This window comes from Salmo trutta, chromosome 33 (genome assembly GCF_901001165.1).
Source record: "Salmo trutta chromosome 33, fSalTru1.1, whole genome shotgun sequence".
Taxonomy (NCBI): Eukaryota; Metazoa; Chordata; class Actinopteri; order Salmoniformes; family Salmonidae; genus Salmo; species Salmo trutta.
In genome coordinates this window covers 39,378,523-39,398,179 of record NC_042989.1, presented here as the reverse complement: position 1 = coordinate 39,398,179, position 19,657 = coordinate 39,378,523, and the positions used below count along the sequence as shown (strand labels likewise).

The following is a 19,657-nucleotide window of genomic DNA, read 5'->3' as shown; positions in this document are numbered from 1 at the left end:
AGGGTCACAGAGCAGGTGAGTGCAGGTAGGGTCACAGAGCAGGTGAGTGCAGGTAGGGTCACAGAGCAGGTGAGTGCAGGTAGGGTCACAGAGCAGGTGAGTGCAGGTAGGGTAGACAGAGCAGGTGAGTGCAGGTAGGGTCACAGAGCAGGTGAGTGGAGGTAGGGTAAACAGAGCAGGTGAGTGGAGGTAGGGTAAACAGAGCAGGTGAGTGGAGGTAGGGTTAACAGAGCAGTTGAGTGGAGGTAGGGTAGACAGAGCAGGTGAGTGCAGGTAGGGTAACAGAGCAGGTGAGTGCAGGTAGGGTAGAGAGCAGGTGAGTGCAGGTAGGGTAGACAGAGCAGGTGAGTGCAGGTAGGGTAACAGAGCAGGTGAGTGGAGGTAGGGTAAACAGAGCAGATGAGTGCAGGTAGGGTAACAGAGCAGGTGAGTGCAGGTAGGGTATCATAGCAGGTGAGTGGAGGTAGGGTAAACAGAGCAGGTGAGTACAGGTAGGGTAACAGAGCAGGTGAGTGGAGGTAGGGTAGACAGAGCAGGTGAGTGCAGGTAGGGTAGACAGAGCAGGTGAGTGCAGGTAGGGTAAACAGAGCAGGTGAGTGCAGGTAGGGTAACAGAGCAGGTGAGTGGAGGTAGGGTAAACAGAGCAGGTGAGTGCAGGTAGGGTAACAGAGCAGGTGAGTAAAGGTAGGGTAACATAGCAGGTGAGTGCAGGTAGGGTAGACAGAGCAGGTGAGTACAGGTAGGGTGACAGAGCAGGTGAGTACAGGTAGGGTAGACAGAGCAGGTGAGTACAGGTAGGGTAGACAGAGCAGGTGAGTGCAGGTAGGGTGAACAGAGCATGTAGGGTTACAGAGCAGGTGAGTACAGGTAGGGTAAACAGAGCAGGTGAGTGCAGGTAGGGTAGACAGAGCAGGTGAGTTCAGGTAGGGTAGACAGAGCAGGTGAGTACAGGTAGGGTAGACAGAGCAGGTGAGTGCAGGTAGGGTAACAGAGCAGGTGAGTGGAGGTAGGGTAAACCGAGCAGGTGAGTACAGGTAGGGTAACAGAGCAGGTGAGTGCAGGTAGGGTGGACAGAGCAGGTGAGTACAGGTAGGGTAACAGAGCAGGTGAGTGGAGGTAGGGTAACAGAGCAGGTGAGTGGAGGTAGGGTAGACAGAGCAGGTGAGTGCAGGTAGGGTAACAGAGCAGGTGAGTGGTGGTAGGGTCACAGAGCAGGTGAGTGCAGGTAGGGTAACAGAGCAGGTGAGTGCAGGTAGGGTAACAGAGCAGGTGAGTGGAGGTAGGGTAAACAGAGCAGGTGAGTGCAGGTAGGGTAGACAGAGCAGGTGAGTGGAGGTAGGGTCACAGAGCAGGTGAGTGCAGGTAGGGTAGACAGAGCAGGTGAGTGCAGGTAGGGTCACAGAGCAGGTGAGTGCAGGTAGGGTAAACAGAGCAGGTGAGTGCAGGTAGGGTCACAGAGCAGGTGAGTGCAGGTAGGGTAAACAGAGCAGGTGAGTGCAGGTAGGGTAACAGAGCAGGTGAGTGGAGGTAGGGTCACAGAGCAGGTGAGTGCAGGTAGGGTAGACAGAGCAGGTAGGGTAACAGAGCAGGTGAGTACAGGTAGGGTAGACAGAGCAGGTGAGTGCAGGTAGGGTAGACAGAGCAGGTAGGGTAACAGAGCAGGTGAGTGGAGGTAGGGTCACAGAGCAGGTGAGTGCAGGTAGGGTAAACAGAGCAGGTAGGGTAACAGAGCAGGTGAGTGCAGGTAGGGTAGACAGAGCAGGTGAGTGCAGGTAGGGTAGACAGTGCAGGTAGGGTAGACAGAGCAGGTGAGTGCAGGTAGGGTACACAGAGCAGGTAGGGTAACAGAGCAGGTGAGTTCAGGTAGGGTAGACAGAGAAGGTGAGTGCAGGTAGGGTAGACAGAGCAGGTAGGGTAACAGAGCAGGTGAGTGGAGGTAGGGTCACAGAGCAGGTGAGTGCAGGTAGGGTCGACAGAGCAGGTAGGGTAACAGAGCAGGTGAGTACAGGTAGGGTAGACAGAGCAGGTGAGTGCAGGTAGGGCAGACAGAGCTGGTAGGGTAACAGAGCAGGTGAGTGGAGGTAGGGTCACAGAGCAGGTGAGTGCAGGTAGGGTAGACAGAGCAGGTAGGGTAACAGAGCAGGTGAGTACAGGTAGGGTAGACAGAGCAGGTGAGTGCAGGTAGGGTAGACAGAGCAGGTAGGGTAACAGAGCAGGTGAGTGGAGGTAGGGTCACAGAGCAGGTGAGAGCAGGTAGGATAGACAGAGCAGGTAGGGTAACAGAGCAGGTGAGTAAAGGTAGGGTAGCCAGAGCAGGTAGGGTAGACAGAGCAGGTAGGGTAACAGAGCAGGTGAGTGCAGGTAGGGTAGACTGAGCAGGTAGGGTAGACAGAGCAGGTAGGGTAACAGAGCAGGTAAGTTCAGGTAGGATAGACAGAGCAGGTAGGGTAACAGAGCAGGTGAGTAAAGGTAGGGTAACAGAGCAGGTGAGTGGAGGTAGGGTAGACAGAGCAGGTAGGGTAACCAGAGCAGGTGAGTACTGGTAGGGTAGACAGAGCAGGTGAGTGCAGGTAGGGTAGACAGAGCAGGTAGTGTACCAGAGCAGGTGAGTACAGGTAGGGTAGACAGAGCAGGTAGGGTATCAGAGCAGGTGAGTACAGGTAGGGTAGACTGAGCAGGTAGGGTGGACAGAGCAGGTGAGTACAGGTAGGGTAGACAGAGCAGGTAGGGTAACAGAGCAGGTGAATACAGGTAGGGTAGACAGAGCAGGTGAGTGCAGGTAGGGTAGACAGAGCAGGTAGGGTTACAGAGCAGGTGAGTACAGGTAGGGTAGTTGGAGCAGGTGAGTACAGGTAGGGTAGACAGAGCAGGTGAGTACAGGTAGGGTAGACAGAGCAGGTGAGTACAGGTAGGGTAGACAGAGCAGGTAGGGTAACAGAGCAGGTGAGTACAGGTAGGGTAGACAGAGCAGGTGAGTGCGGGTAGGGTAGACTGAGCAGGTGAGTACAGGTAGGGTGGACAGAGCAGGTGAGTACAGGTAGGGTAGACAGAGCAGGTGAGTACAGGTAGGGTAGACAGAGCAGGTGAGTACAGGTAGGGTAGACAGAGCAGGTGAGTACAGGTAGGGTAGACCGAGCAGGTAGGGTAACAGAGCAGGTAGGGTAGACAGAGCAGGTGAGTGCGGGTAGGGTAGACTGAGCAGGTGAGTACAGGTAAGGTAGACAGAGCAGGTAGGGTAACAGAGCAGGTGAGTGCAGGTAGGGTAGACAGAGCAGGTGAGTACAGGTAGGGTTGACAGAGCAGGTAGGGTAACAGAGCAGGTGAGAGCAGGTAGGATAGACAGAGCAGGAAGGTTAACAGAGCAGGTGAGTGCAGGTAGGGTAGACAGAGCAGGTGAGTGCAGGTAGGGTAAACAGAGCAGGTAGGGTTGACAGAGAAGGTGAGTGCAGGTAGGGTAGACGGAGCAGGTAGGGTGAGAGAGCAGGTGAGTGCAGGTAGGGTAGACAGAGCAGGTGAGTGCGGGTAGGACAGACAGAGCAGGTGGGTGCAGGTAGGGTGGACAGAGCAGGTGAGTACAGGTAGGGTAGGCAGAGCAGGTGAGAGCAGGTAGGGTAGACAGAGCAGGTGAGTGCAGGTAGGGTAGACAGAGCAGGTGAGTACAGGTAGGGTAGACAGAGCAGGTGAGAGCAGGTAGGGTGGACAGAGCAGGTGAGTGCAGGTAGGGTGGACAGAGCAGGTGAGTACAGGTAGGGTAGACAGAGCAGGTGAGTACAGGTAGGGCAGACAGAGCAGGTGAGAGCAGGTAGAATAGACAGAGCAGGTAGGGTAACAGAGTAGGGGTTTGGTGGTTGCAGTCCTGTTCCAATCATTTATGTTAATGTGCTCATAAATGCAAATTAACCCAGTGTATTTATGTAAATTAGATACATATAAGTCTTTATTTTATCAGATTTTTTAAAATATGTATCTGATACAATAAGAACATGTGTGCGTACATTGTAAGATTTTAAAAACCAATAAAAAAAATATATACAAATTATAGATTTTTAAAAATGGTATTAAACAATAAATTGAATACCCGCCAAAACCCCCAGTAAAATGTTATGTGCAATTATTTCAGTCAATATCTGCTGGAAAAATGTATCCATTGTTGCATCTACAGTTGAAGTCGGAAGTTTACATACATTTTAGCCTTTATTTTAAGAGAGAGAGAATGATTTATTTCAGCTTTTATTTCTTTCATCACATTCCCAGTGGGTCAGAAGTTTGCATACACTCAATTAGTATTTGGTAGCACTGCCTTTAAATTGTTTAACTTGGGTCAAACGTTTCGGGTAGCCTTCCACAAGCTTCCCACAGTAAGTTGGGTGAATTTTGGCCCATTCTTCCTGACAGAGCTGGTGTAACTGAGTCAGGTTTGTAGGCCTCCTTGATCGCACACGCTTTTTCAGTTCTGCCCACCAATTCTCTATAGGATTGAGGTCAGGGCTTTGTGAAGGCCACTCCAATACCTTGACTTTGTTGTCCTTAAGCCATTTTGCCACAACTTTGAAAGTATGCTTGGGGTCATTGTCCATTTGGAAGACCCATTTGCGACCAAGCTTTAACTTCCTGACTGATGTCTTGAGATGTTGCTTCAATATATCCACATCATTTTCCTCCCTCATGATGCCATCTATTTTGTGAAGTGCACCAGTCCCTCCTGCAGACTTGTGGAGGTCTACAATTTCTTTTTTGAGGTCTTGGCTGATTTATTTGGATTTTTCCATGATGCCAAGCAGAGGCACTGAGTTTGAAGGTAGGCCTTGAAATATATCCACAGGTACACCTCCAATTGACTCAAATGATGTCAATTAGCTTCTAAAGCCATAACATAATTTTCTGGAATTTTTCAAGCTGTTTAAAGGCACAGTCAACTGTGATACAGTTAATTATAAGTGAAATAATCTCTGTAAACAATTGTTGGAAAAAATACTTGTGTCATGCACAAAGTAGATGTCCTAATCAACTTGCCAAAACTATAGTTTGGGGATACGAGAGAGACATGGTCAGGCTGTCCCTGACTCGTTGGGGATACGAGAGAGACATGGTCAGACTGTCCCTGGCTCGTTGGGGAGTCGAGAGAGACATTGTTAGACTGTCCCTGACTCGTTGGGGATACGAGAGAGACATGGTCAGGCTGTCCCTGACTCGTTGGGGAGAGAGACATGGTCAGACTGTCCCTGACTCATTGGGGAGAGAGACATGGTCAGGCTGTCCCTGACTCGTTGGGGATACGAGAGAGACATGGTCAGGCTGTCCCTGACTCGTTGGGGATACGAGAGAGACATGGTCAGGCTGTCCCTGACTCGTTGGGGAGAGAGACATGGTCAGACTGTCCCTGACTCGTTGGGGAGAGAGACATGGTCAGACTGTCCCTGACTCGTTGGGGAGAGAGACATGGTCAGGCTGTCCCTGACTCGTTGGGGATACGAGAGAGACATGGTCAGACTGTCCCTGACTCGTTGGGGAGAGAGACATGGTCAGACTGTCCCTGACTCGTTGGGGAGAGAGACATGGTTAGACTGTCCCTGACTCGTTGGGGATATGAGAGAGACATGGTCAGACTGTCCCTGGCTCGTTGGGGAGGGAGACATGGTCAGACTGTCCCTGACTCGTTGGGGATACGAGAGAGACATGGTCAGACTGTCCCTGGCTCATTGGGGAGAGAGACATGGTCAGGCTGTCCCTGGCTCGTTGGGGATTCGAGAGAGACATGGTCAGACTGTCCCTGACTCGTTGGGGATTCGAGAGAGACATGGTCAGACTGTCCCTGACTCGTTGGGGAGAGAGACATGGTCAGACTGTCCCTGACTCATTGGGGATTTGAGAGAGACATGGTCAGACTGTCCCTGGCTCGTTGGGGAGAGAGACATGGTTAGACTGTCCCTGACTCGTTGGGGAGAGAGAAATGGTCAGGCTGTCCCTGACTCGTTGGGGAGAGAGACATGGTCAGGCTGTCCCTGGGTCGTTGGGGAGAGAGACATGGTCAGACTGTCCCTGACTCGTTGGGGAGAGAGACATGGTTAGACTGTCCCTGACTCGTTGGGGATTCAAGAGAGACATGGTCAGACTGTCCCTGGCTCGTTGGGGAGAGAGAGAGACATGGTCAGACTGTCCCTGGCTCGTTGGGGAGAGAGACATGGTCAGACTGTCCCTAGCTCGTTGGGGATTCGAGAGAGACATGGTCAGACTGTCCCTGACTCGTTGGGGATTCGAGAGAGACATGGTCAGACTGTCCCTGACTCGTTGGGGATTCGAGAGAGACATGGTCAGACTGTCCCTGACTCGTTGGGGATTCGAGAGAGACATGGTCAGGCTGTCCCTGGCTCGTTGGGGATACGAGAGAGACATGGTCAGACTGTCCCTGACTCGTTGGGGAGAGAGACATGGTCAGACTGTCCCTGACTCGTTGGGGAGAGAGACATGGTCAGACTGTCCCTGGCTCGTTGGGGAGAGAGACATGGTCAGACTGTCCCTGGCTCGTTGGGGATTCGAGAGAGACATGGTCAGACTGTCCCTGGCTCGTTGGGGGATAAGTCACCTTAGATAAAAGCGTCTGCTAAATAGCATGATTTTATATTATCTAAAATAATACTATGTATAAAACTTTGTGAGTCTTTCAGATGAGACAGAAACACTTCTACAGTACCTCAAAGGGATCCTGGTGTAGACTGGAGAGGGCAAAGGCTCAACTGATCTGTCTTTATGTAGCCAGTTACAGACAGAGGAGCTGAGAGAGTACAGGTATTGGTCGCGCAGGGCCATGTTCGGGGAAGGATAGACAGAGTCAAAAACCAACTCTTTATGACATAACTGACCGGACCAGCAGCAGCTACGGCTCCACCTGCACTCTGAGGTCAGTCACCATAGGATACTTCCCAAATGGCTCCCTATTCCCTATATCGTGCACTACATTGGATACTTCCCAAATGGCTCCCTATTCCCTATATCGTGCACTACTTTTAAGCAGGGTCCAAAGGGTACATACATTGTATTACATAAACTGGAAATAGTAACCTGGCTACTGGTTACGTGAGGTTAAAGGAATTTCATTTAATTTCCTGGACTATTATACTTTACTGACCTCCAATTGTCTGCATAGTGTACCCGTTATTACCCTAACCATAGTATACCCATTATTAACCTAACCATAGTATACCCATTATTAACCTAACCATAGTATACCCATTATTAACCTAACCATAGTATACCCATTATTAACTATATTATACCCATTATTACCCTAACCATAGTATACCCATTATTAACCATAGTATACCCATTGTTAACCTAACCATAGTATACCCATTATTAACCAAATTATACCCATTATTACACTAACCATAGTATAACATTATTAACCTAACCATAGTATACCATTATTAACCTAACCATTGTATACCCATTATTAACCATAGTATACCCATTATTAACCTAACCATAGTATACCCATTATTAACCTAACCATAGTATACCCATTATTAACCATAGTATACCCATTATTAACCATAGTATACCCATTATTACCCTAACCATAGTATACCCATTATTAACCATAGTATACCCATTATTACCCTAACCATAGTATACCCATTATTACCCTAACCATAGTATACCCATTATTAACCTAACCATAGTATACCCATTATTAACCATAGTATACCCATTATTACCCTAACCATAGTATACCCATTATTAACCATAGTATACCCATTATTAACCATAGTATACCCATTATTAACCATAGTATACCCATTATTAACCTAAACATAGTATACCCATTATTAACCTAACCATAGTATACCATTATTAACCTAACCATTGTATACCCATTATTAACCTAACCATAGTATACCCATTATTACCCTAACCATAGTATACCCATTATTAACCATAGTATACCCATTATTAACCTAACCATAGTATGCCCATTATTACCCTAACCATAGTATACCCATTATTAACCATAGTATACCATATTATTAATCATAGTATACCCATTATTACCCTAACCATAGTATACCCATTATTAACCATAGTATACCCATTATTAACCATAGTATACCCATTATTAACCTAACCATAGTTACCCATTATTAACCATATTATACCCATTATTAACCATAGTATACCCATTATTAACCTAACCATAGTATACCCATTATTAACCTAACCATAGTATACCCATTATTAACCATAGTATACCCATTATTAACCATAGTATACCCATTATTAACCATAGTATACCCATTATTACCCTAACCATAGTATACCCATTATTAACCATAGTATACCCATTATTACCCTAACCATAGTATACCCATTATTAACCATAGTATACCCATTATTAACCATAGTATACCCATTATTACCCTTTATTATACCCATTATTAACCTAACCATAGTATACCGATTATTAACCTAACCATAGTATACCCATTATTAACCATAGTATACCCATTATTAACCATAGTATACCCATTATTACCCTAACCATAGTATACCCATTATTAACCATAGTATACCCATTATTAACCATAGTATACCCATTATTAACCTAACCATAGTATACCCATTATTAACCATAGTATACCCATTATTACCCTAACCATAGTATACCCATTATTACCCTAACCATAGTATACCCATTATTAACCTAACCATAGTATACCCAATATTACCCTAACCATAGTATACCCATTATTACCCTAACCATAGTATACCCATTATTAACCATAGTATACCCATTATTAACCTAACCATAGTATACCCATTATTAACCATAGTATACCCATTATTAACCTAACCATAGTATACCCATTATTAACCATAGTATACCCATTATTAACCATAGTATACCCATTATTAACCATAGTATACCCATTATTACCCTAACCATAGTATACCCATTATTAACCATAGTATACCCATTATTACCCTAACCATATTATACCCATTATTAACCATAGTATACCCATTATTAACCTAACCATAGTATACCCATTATTAACCATAGTATACCCATTATTAACCATAGTATACCCATTATTAACCATAGTATACCCATTATTAACCTAACCATAGTATACCCATTATTAACCTAACCATAGTATACCCATGATTAACCATAGTATACCCATTATTAACCTAACCATAGTATACCCATTATTACCCTAACCATAGTATACCCATTATTAACCTAACCATAGTATACCCATTATTACCCTAACCATATTATACCCATTATTAACCTAACCATAGTATACCCATTATTAACCATAGTATACCCATTATTAACCTAACCATAGTATACCATTATTAACCATAGTATACCCATTATTACCCTAACCATAGTATACCCATTATTACCCTAACCATAGTATACCCATTATTACCCTAACCATAGTATACCCATTATTAACCATAGTATACCCATTATTAACCATAGTATACCCATTATTAACCATAGTATACCCATTATTAACCATAGTACACCCATTATTAACCTAACCATAGTATACCCATTATTAACCATAGTATACCCATTATTAACCATAGTATACCCATTATTAACCATAGTACACCCATTATTAACCTAACCATAGTATACCCATTATTAACCATAGTATACCCATTATTACCCTAACCATAGTATACCCATTATTAACCTAACCATAGTATACCCATTATTAACCATAGTATACCCATTATTAACCTAACCATAGTATACCCATTATTAACCATAGTATACCCATTATTACCCTAACCATAGTATACCCATTATTAACCATAGTATACCCATTATTAACCATAGTATACCCATTATTAACCTAACCATAGTATACCCATTATTACCCTAACCATAGTATACCCATTATTAACCATAGTATACCCATTATTAACCATAGTATACCCATTATTAACCTAACCATAGTATACCCATTATTACCCTAACCATAGTATACCCATTATTAACCATAGTATACCCATTATTAACCATAGTATACCCATTATTACCCTAACCATAGTATACCCATTATTAACCTAACCATAGTATACCCATTATTACCCTAACTGTCACAACTTCCGCCGAAGTCTGACCCTCTCCTTGTTCGGGGCGGCGTTCGGCGGTCGACGTCACCGGCTTACTAGTCGCCACCGATCCATGTTTCCTTGTTCGTCTTGTTTTGTCCTAATTATACTCACCTGTTTTCAATTCCCTATTTATGTTCCTTATTTAACCCTCTGGCTTCCCTTTCTGTTTTGTCCGTGATTGTTCTTTGTTCAGTGGTTGTTGGAGGTGTTTCTCCTCACACTGTTGTTTTGCTGTTGGAGCTTTTGCTTGTGTTTTTTGAGTAAACAAGACTGTTTTGAACTCAACCTGTGTCCTGCGCCTGACTCTGCTACATCTCCAAACCAAAAGCGTTACACTAACCATAGTATGCCCATTATTAACCTAACCATAGTATACCCATTATTACCCTAACCATATTATACCCATTATTAACCTAACCATAGTATACCCATTATTAACCATAGTATACCCATTATTACCCTAACCATAGTATACCCATTATTAACCTAACCATAGTATACCCATTATTAACCATAGTATACCCATTATTAACCATATTATACACATTATTACCCTAACCATAGTATACCCATTATTACCCTAACCATAGTATACCCATTATTACCCATAGTATACCCATTATTAACCATAGTATACCCATTATTAACCATAGTATACCCATTATTACCCTAACCATAGTATACCCATTATTAACCATAGTATACCCATTATTAACCATAGTATACCCATTATTAACCATAGTATACCCATTATTAACCATAGTATACCCATTATTACCCTAACCATAGTATACCATTATTAACCTAACCATAGTATACCCATTATTAACCTAACCATAGTATACCCATTATTAACCATAGTATACCCATTATTAACCATATTATACCCATTATTAACCATAATTATACCAATTATTAACCTGGGGCGAACAAATGATTTATTTAATAAAACATCCTAAAACAGCTAGCTTCTCTAGTCTACACCAGTCAACACAGTACTGTTATATGGGATGATAAATAAGATAGCGGCTGCTACAAGTTATCTAGTCTTGGCTGTAGCTGAGAAGCGTCTCTCTCTCTGTCTGCCTCCGCCTGCTCGCTTCCATCTCACCGCCACCTACGCAGCTGTAGAGCGCCAGCCTCTCAGGGAATTACATTATTATTATTTTTTTTAATGATACTATTAAAATAGTGAACTTATTTCAAAACCCCCATCCCTACACCAAACACACGCGTAAGTAAACATTACTACTATCCCCAGATAGAGGTAAGTAGCTTTGGTACCACCCACCACTTCCAGCTGCCCGTTGTCACGGTGACGTCATCACGGTCCTTCATAGAAGCCAGCATTAGCCAGGTGTCCCTTCCTCCTCCAACTCCTCCAGTCAGACTGAGAGTCCCTATTCAACTCAGACAATGGGCTGTCCAAACCATACGGCCCGTCCCAAACGGCATCCTATTCCCTATATAGCATACTACTTCTGACCGGGGTCCGTAGGATGCAATTCGGGACGCATGCACAATCAGTGTTCTTCAGCTTCTGCATCTGCTAATCTCATTCAAGTGAACCATGATTGCTGGTTTAGCAACATGGCCAGCTGATCACACATGAATCCCTTATCCAGCTAGTCAGTTTACCATCATAAGATCACAGTAAAAATCCAAGACAAAGACCAGGCCTCGTATCCACAAAGCAACTCCAGAGTAGTTGTGCTGATCTAGGATCTGTCTGATCTTAAAGGTCAAACTGATCATTGATCAACACTCATACTCTACGGGACCTGACTTGACAAGTTGTGATTTGATATTTTTCTAGAAGGCTCTAAGCTGTCAGTAAAATAGACCCGTAGCTCCAAAGGGCTTGACCCCTACAGTGGGTCATTGTGACTGTAGATTGACGGCTGTCGTTATAGAATCAGGACCAAAGCAGAGAAGACTGGCGCAGGGGAATCAGAAGACGAGGTTCATCTGGACACCTGCTGCATCATATGTTTGGTCGTCCCACTCCCTGTAGACCTACTGACTGAGCTACTGGCTGACTGATCTACTGACTGACTGATCTACTGACTGACTGATCTACTGACTGACTGAGCTACTGACTGATCTACTGACTGATCTACTGACTGATCTACTGACTGACCTACTGACTGATCTACTGACTGATCTACTGACTGATCTACTGACTGATCTACTGACTGATCTACTGACTGACTGATCTACTGACTGACTGATCTACTGACTGATCTACTGACTGATCTACTGACTGATCTACTGACTGACTGATCTACTGGCTGATCTACTGACTGACTGATCTACTGACTGATCTACTGACTGATCTACTGACTGATCTACTGACTGATCTACTGACTGACTGATCTACTGACTGATCTACTGACTGACTGATCTACTGACTGACTGATCTACTGACTGATCTACTGACTGATCTACTGACTGACTGATCTACTGACTGATCTACTGACTGACTGATCTACTGACTGATCTACTGACTGACTGATCTACTGACTGATCTACTGACTGATCTACTGACTGACTGATCTACTGACTGATCTACTGACTGACTGATCTACTGACTGATCTACTGACTGATCTACTGACGGATCTACTGACTGATCTACTGACTGATCTACTGACTGATCTACTGACTGATCTACTGACGGATCTACTGACGGATCTACTGACTGATCTACTGACTGAGATACTGACTGATCTACTGACTGATCTACTGACTGAGATACTGACTGATCTACTGACTGATCTACTGACTGATCTACTGACTGATCTACTGACTGAGATACTGACTGATCTACTGACGGATCTACTGACTGATCTACTGACTGATCTACTGACTGATCTACTGACTGAGATACTGACTGATCTACTGACTGATCTACTGACTGATCTACTGACTGACTGATCTGCTGACTGATCTACTGACTGACTGATCTACTGACTGATCTACTGACTGGCTGATCTACTGACTGATCTACTGACTGATCTACTGACTGATCTACTGACTGACTGATCTGCTGACTGATCTACTGACTGACTGATCTACTGACTGATCTACTGACTGGCTGATCTACTGGCTGAGCTACTGACTGATCTACTGACTGATCTACTGACTGATCTACTGACTGATCTACTGGCTGATCTACTGACTGATCTACTGACTGATCTACTGACTGACTGATCTACTGACTGACTGATCTACTGACTGATCTACTGACTGAGCTACTGACTGATCTACTGACTGACTGATCTACTGACTGATCTACTGACTGACTGATCTACTGACTGATCTACTGACTGATCTACTGACTGACTGATCTACTGACTGATCTACTGACTGAGCTACTGACTGGCTGATCTACTGACTGATCTACTAGCTGGCTGATCTACTGACTGATCTACTGACTGACTGATCTGCTGACTGACTGATCTACTGACTGACTGATCTACTGACTGACTGATCTACTGACTGATCTACTGACTGACTGATCTACTGACTGATCTACTGACTGACTGATCTACTGACTGATCTACTGACTGACTGATCTGCTGACTGATCTACTGACTGACTGATCTACTGACTGACTGATCTACTGACTGATCTACTGACTGACTGATCTACTGACTGATCTACTGACTGATCTACTGACTGATCTACTGACTGATCTACTAACTGATCTACTGACTGATCTACTGACTGATCTACTGACTGACTGATCTACTGACTGATCTACTGACTGATCTACTGACTGATCTACTGGCTGATCTACTGACTGATCTACTGACTGATCTACTGACTGATCTACTGACTGATCTGCTGACTGATCTACTGACTGATCTACTGACTGATCTACTGACTGACTGATCTACTGACTGATCTACTGATCTACTGACTGACTGATCTACTGACTGATCTACTGATCTACTGACTGACTGACCTACTGATCTACTGATCTACTGACTGATCTACTGATCTACTGACTGACTGATCTACTGATCTACTGATCTACTGACTGATCTACTGATCTACTGACTGACTGATCTACTGATCTACTGATCTACTGACTGATCTACTGATCTACTGACTGATCTACTGATCTACTGACTGATCTACTGACTGACTGATCTACTGACTGATCTACTGACTGACTGATCTACTGACTGACTGATCTACTGACTGATCTACTGACTGACTGATCTACTGATCTACTGACTGACTGATCTACTGATCTACTGACTGATCTACTGACTGATCTACTGACTGATCTACTGACTGACTGATCTACTGACTGACTGATCTACTGACTGACTGATCTACTGACTGATCTACTGACTGATCTACTGACTGATCTACTGACTGATCAATCTACTGACTGACTGATCTACTGACTGATCTACTGATCTACTGACTGATCTACTGACTGATCTACTGACTGATCTACTGACTGACTGATCTACTGACTGATCTACTAACTGATCTACTGACTGATCTACTGACTGATCTACTGACTGACTGATCTACTGACTGATCTACTGACTGATCTACTGACTGATCTACTGACTGATCTACTGACTGACTGATCTACTGACTGACTGATCTACTGACTGACTGATCTACTGACTGATCTACTGACTGACTGATCTACTGACTGATCTACTGACTGATCTACTGACTGACTGATCTACTGACTGATCTACTGACTGATCTACTGGCTGATCTACTGACTGATCTACTGACTGACTGATCTACTGATCTACTGACTGATCTACTGACTGATCTACTGGCTGATCTACTGACTGATCTACTGACTGATCTACTGACTGATCTACTGAATGATCTACTGACTGACTGATCTACTGATCTACTGACTGATCTACTGACTGACGGATCTACTGACTGATCTACTGACTGACTGATCTACTGACTGATCTACTGACTGATCTACTGACTGATCTACTGACTGATCTACTGACCGATCTACTGACTGATCTACTGACTGATCTACTGACCGATCTACTGACTGATCTACTGACTGGCTGATCTACTGACTGATCTACTGACTGACTGAACTACTGACTGATCTACTGACTGATCTACTGACTGATCTACTGACTGATCTACTGACTGATCTACTGACTGACTGATCTACTGACTGACTGATCTACTTACTGATCTACTGACTGACTGATCTACTGACTGACTGATCTACTGACTGATCTACTGACTGATATACTGACTAACTGATCTACTGACTGACTGATCTACTGACTGATCTACTGACTGACTGATCTACTGACTGACTGATCTACTGACTGACTGATCTACTGACTGATCTACTGACTGATCTACTGACTGACTGATCTACTAACTGACTGATCTACTGACTGATCTACTGACTGACTGATCTACTGACTGATCTACTGACTGATCTACTGACTGATCTACTGACTGACTGATCTACTGACTGATCTACTGGCTGATCTACTGACTGATCTACTGGCTGATCTACTGACTGATCTACTGACTGATCTACTGACTGATCTGCTGACTGATCTACTGACTGATCTACTGGCTGATCTACTGACTGATCTACTGACTGATCTACTGACTGATCTGCTGACTGATCTACTGACTGATCTACTGACTGACTGATCTACTGACTGATCTACTGATCTACTGACTGATCTACTGATCTACTGATCTACTGACTGATCTACTGATCTACTGATCTACTGACTGATCTACTGATCTACTGACTGACTGATCTACTGATCTACTGATCTACTGACTGATCTACTGATCTACTGACTGACTGATCTACTGATCTACTGATCTACTGACTGATCTACTGATCTACTGACTGATCTACTGATCTACTGACTGATCTACTGATCTACTGACTGATCTACTGACTGACTGATCTACTGACTGATCTACTGACTGACTGATCTACTGATCTACTGACTGACTGATCTACTGATCTACTGACTGATCTACTGATCTACTGACTGATCTACTGACTGATCTACTGACTGACTGATCTACTGACTGACTGATCTACTGACTGATCTACTGGCTGATCTACTGACTGATCTACTGACTGATCTACTGACTGATCTACTGACTGACTGATCTACTGACTGATCTACTGACTGATCTACTGACTGATCTACTGACTGACTGATCTACTGACTGATCTACTGATCTACTGACTGATCTACTGACTGACTGATCTACTGACTGACTGATCTACTGACTGACTGATCTACTGACTGATCTACTGACTGATCTACTGACTGGCTGATCTACTGACTGACTGATCTACTGACTGATCTACTGGCTGATCTACTGACTGATCTACTGACTGATCTACTGACTGATCTACTGACTGACTGATCTACTGACTGACTGATCTACTGACTGATCTACTGACTGATCTACTGGCTGATCTACTGACTGATCTACTGACTGACTGATCTACTGACTGATCTACTGACTGATCTACTGACTGATCTACTGACTGATCTACTGACTGACTGATCTACTGACTGACTGATCTACTGACTGATCTACTGACTGATCTACTGACTGATCTACTGACTGATCTACTGACTGATCTACTGACTGATCTACTGGCTGATCTACTGACCGATCTACTGACTGATCTACTGACTGATCTACTGACTGATCTACTGACTGACTGATCTACTGACTGATCTACTGACTGACTGAACTACTGACTGACTGACTGATCTACTGACTGACTGATCTACTGACTGATCTACTGGCTGATCTACTGACTGACTGATCTACTGGCTGATCTACTGACTGACTGATCTACTAACTGGCTGATCTACTGACTGACTGATCTACTGACTGATCTACTGACTGATCTACTGACTGATCTACTGACTGACTGATCTACTGACTGACTGATCTACTGACTGATCTACTGACTGATCTACTGGCTGATCTACTGACTGATCTACTGACTGACTGATCTACTGACTGATCTACTGACTGATCTACTGACTGATCTACTGACTGACTGATCTACTGACTGATCTACTGACTGATCTACTGACTGATCTACTGACTGATCTACTGACTGATCTACTGGCTGATCTACTGACCGATCTACTGACTGATCTACTGACTGATCTACTGACTGATCTACTGACTGACTGATCTACTGACTGATCTACTGACTGACTGAACTACTGACTGACTGATCTACTGACTGATCTACTGGCTGATCTACTGACTGACTGATCTACTGACTGATCTACTGACTGACTGAACTACTGACTGACTGATCTACTGACTGACTGATCTACTGACTGATCTACTGGCTGATCTACTGACTGACTGATCTACTGGCTGATCTACTGACTGACTGATCTACTAACTGGCTGATCTACTGACTGACTGATCTACTGACTGATCTACTGACTGACTGATCTACTGACTGACTGATCTACTGACTGACTGATCTACTGACTGACTGATCTACTGGCTGATCTACTGACTGGCTGATCTACTGACTGACTGATCTACTGACTGACTGATCTACTGACTGATCTACTCACTACCAGAGATCCCTGTGATGATTCAGAATCATCATGCCAGACAATAAAAACAGTGTCCAAAATGGCACCATATTCCCTATATAGTGCACTACTTTTGACTCTGGTCAAAAGTAGTGCACTACATACATAGTGAAAAGGGTGCCATTTGTGACAGTATATAACATTTGCACATCCACGTATTTAACCATGTGCTATTGTTTTTCGACGTAACCGAGTAGAAATGTGTCCATATATCTGATAAAAAGGGTCTACCAGTAATATTTAAATGTTAATGATTTACAGTCTTGACTAAACAACATCTGTCTGTTGAGTGAAAAGGTACATCACAACAGGTGCAACAAGTCATCAGTACAACGCCAGTACACGCAAAACATGCATAACATCAAACACCATAATCAAACACCATAATGTCATGATTCCCAGGTTTTTTTTTTAAAGTAAGAAATGACATTTTGTTTAATACATTTACAGCACTTTCACCTGAATGTTAAACTGTGCTGGGAATGTTTACAAAACAAAAACGTATTTATTAGCAATGGCCATGCACCGATATAAGATTGTCATCATAAAGACGAGATTACAGGATGAAGCTAAATACTACTTATCTAACAGTAATATTACTAATCTGACAAATACAAAGACTACTTTACTTTTCCCTGGGCAGCCAGCTAGGGACAAAGAACTCCTAGTCTATTAACCCATGCACGGATTCCGTTTAATCAACGTGTTGCAACCAGATCAGGCTATTTATTCTGCTTGTTACGTTGTAGCAACGTGATTGTAAAATAGATACATTGTAACGTGGCACTTAACTGGAGGCTCTTGTCAAATGTGTTATTAATAATATGGAACTGTCTCAAAGCATCCTCATCATCATCACAAAACAACGTCAATGTCCAGCCGAGGTAAAGAAAAGTGTTTTGAAGAAAGAAAAAGTGAATCAGGGACAAGTTGAAATGTGGTCGGCGGGGGGGGGGGGGGGTTCGACAGGCTACAGAAGCTAAACTAGACTGTCTCTCTTTATCAGCCTTTTGTGATCATTATAGTCCACAGGCAATCCAGGTGAATTTACATACTATTATTTATTTTATTTTATTTTTACAATGGCTACAAACTTACCCACAGAAACTCCACTGAGTCGACGGCTGCCTATCCCCTCTTCTCTGGGCGAGTTTTAGGGAGACCGTTACGGAAGTTTCAGAACCGTCCGTCCTTCCATTAAAAATAAAAATAAAGGTTTTTGATTTTCTCTCAAATAAACCCTTCCGAAACGTATTGATTAAACTCCTTATTCGAGGCTAGCGTAACCCAGGTAACCTAGTATATGTTATACTTCTGTTGTCGAACGGTTTGTTCTCGTTCAGCAGGCTAAAAGACCTTCCGAGTCAGCTGCATCTCTCCTGTAGGATTTTGAAAAGCTCCTCGGAGAGGAAGGGGTGGTGACGCAGTGAAACGCTCCGGAGTCGCACGGATGAAGTCACTGACGCGCCGCGTCCACCGGAGGTGAAATTCCTCTTCAAGGCCCTCAGACCCTTTTCACAGGCAAGGAAGGCAACAATTCATCTGTTTAGAAGTATGTGTTTAATATGAAACGAGGGAATCACATATTTTTTGTTGTTGTTATGGTTTAAAAAAATATATATATATAGACACATACCAAACTTTGCAAATAATTGAATAGCCTAAATAGGGCTACATTTTATATAAAACATGCCTTCATAACATTGAAAACTTAAACAGTAAGTTGCTTTAGCTTTGGTATGAGTGTAAACTAAACAGTGTAATATAGGTTAAAGACAGTGAATAGCTGTAATTCTCTTTATTTTACCTATAATTATTAGGGCTCTTGATTTCCCTCTCCTCTGTAGCCTGTTGTTGTCAAACAAAACGCATATCCATG

The 19,657-nt window shown here is 43.6% G+C and overlaps 1 protein-coding gene across 3 annotated transcripts in view; it reads right to left on the bottom strand.

Annotated features, from left to right (window-relative positions):
* The window catches only part of nin (ninein (GSK3B interacting protein)), a 99,865-nt gene extending 80,210 nt beyond the window's left edge, over nucleotides 1-19,655 (bottom strand). For 2 of the 3 annotated variants that reach the window (XM_029730904.1, XM_029730905.1), the window contains exon 1: nucleotides 18,877-19,184. The gene's annotated coding sequence lies outside the window, so the exon portion shown is untranslated. Of the gene's footprint in view, nucleotides 1-18,876; nucleotides 19,290-19,585 lie in introns of those variants that run through there. The other variant, XM_029730903.1, reaches the window with a different exon arrangement.
* Between the last annotated feature and the right edge of the window lie 2 nt (nucleotides 19,656-19,657).